Consider the following 1,868-nt stretch of genomic DNA (forward strand, 5'->3'; position numbering starts at 1 on the left):
ATATATATATATATATATATATATATATATATATATATATATATATATATATATATATAGCACACCATCATTACAATGTGAATTTCTTGAAGGCAGAAACCATATATCTTATTTTATCTTTGTGATTCTACCATCTAGGTATATAATAGACACCTAATAAATGTTAAGTTGATTTGCAAATATTTTGAGTGTCATTGTTCTGGTCTTTTCATTTTCAAATGGATTATTTTGCTTTAACAGGTTATTTTCTTTTATTTATTTTGAGTCAAACAGGATTAAATGACTTGCCTAGGGTCATATAGTTAGGAAGCATCTGAGGCTAGATTTGAACTCAGATGTTGACTCTAAATATGGCACTCTATTCACTGCACCACTTAGCTGCCACTAGCAGGTAATTTTAAACAGCTTTTTGCATTCTTAAAATATCACCTAGAAAAAATTCACTTCCTCCCTCAGAGCTTTAGAGTCTTTCCTCTAAAAGATGAGCAGCAGTTGGATCTCTGATAGAGAAAGTTTATTTTCTTTACAAATGTATGATTTTACAATGGTCATGAATGGGGAAAAATAATATTAATTTCCAGAAAATAGCCATTGATTCTATAAATCAAAAGAAACTTGAAATGCTTTTCCTGATAAAGGAGGCTTCAGGAACACCTTCTTGTTTCAAACCATCCTGGATTTTAATCTCTTGGGCACTAGATGGCAGCAGAGCCATTTGGTTTTCAGTTGTCTATTGGCCACACTAACTTTCACAGCAGGAAAAACTGTTGAGAGGGGTCACAGATGGGAGAACCCAGAGGAAGAAATTAGATACAGAAAAAAAAGAAACTCTGTGGGTTATAAAACAAAGGTTTATATGGAAGAGATCCAGAGAAAAAGAAAACTAATACAGGAGCAGAATAATATAACAATTCACATTCTAATAGAGGACACTGTTATTATTTCCATTTCATAGATAAGGAAAATAAGGTTCACAGGAGTTGAATGACTTGTTCATAGTAATAGAATTAGTAACTTGTAGAGCCAGAATTTCAATGCATTTCTCCTAATAAAGTCTTCACTGATCATCCCAGTTTAAGTGATATTAGAGCTTTTCAAACCTCTTAATTTGGTTTGGAGCTATCCTATGCACTTATCAGATTAGAACTCCCAGACCTAACTTTCCAGATCTAATCTTAGATCCTATGATCTTCCTTTTTTTTTTTTTGGCAAGGTGGAAAATACACAGTTTTACTACACACATACTTGAGGACAGTGGAGAACATAAAAGATGTCAGGATCCATAGTTTGCTTCATCAAATGCTTTTCTAGCCCGTTTCAGTTCTTCATTCATAGAAAGCAAATCTTTAACTTTGACAAACTTCCTTGGGTCCTTTTGAATCAAGAAGACAATATCTTCAACCTGCACTCGACCTTGTTGTCCAATAGACATTGCTTTGTGAGTCATTTCAGTGATAAATTCTATGACAAAGTCTTCAAGAATATCCACTGACTCAGTGTAAGGATTTTGGTCATCACCAAACCTGTACATCATACACCTTAATTATTTAGAAAAAAGTCTTTTCCTTTTACCCTGTCCACCATCTGCTCCTCCTCCTGCATCAGCATTATCTTCCTCAAATGTGGGATCCTCCTCCTCATCAGCCATCCTGTCAGCAGGTCTAACCATCAAAAATATGATCTTCCTTTGAAGAAAAGAGGGAAGTTAGCAGGATGGATGAGTTCAGAGGGAAAGATGAATTCTGTTTTGGACATGTTGTTTGAGATGTTAATAGCACATTTGTGTTGGGCTGGGCCTGACTCAGACCAGTTCCTTAGTAGTTTATGTTTGAAATGGAAATGAAATGAGACATCTCTATGTCATTCTA

General features: G+C 34.5%; 1 pseudogene; it reads right to left on the reverse strand.

Moving 5' to 3' along the window:
• Positions 1 to 1,271: 1,271 nt before the first annotated feature.
• LOC123235445 lies at positions 1,272 to 1,648 on the reverse strand (annotated as a pseudogene).
• Between the last annotated feature and the right edge of the window lie 220 nt (positions 1,649 to 1,868).

The sequence above is a fragment of the Gracilinanus agilis genome, chromosome 2, assembly GCF_016433145.1.
Source record: "Gracilinanus agilis isolate LMUSP501 chromosome 2, AgileGrace, whole genome shotgun sequence".
Lineage (NCBI taxonomy): Eukaryota > Metazoa > Chordata > Mammalia > Didelphimorphia > Didelphidae > Gracilinanus > Gracilinanus agilis.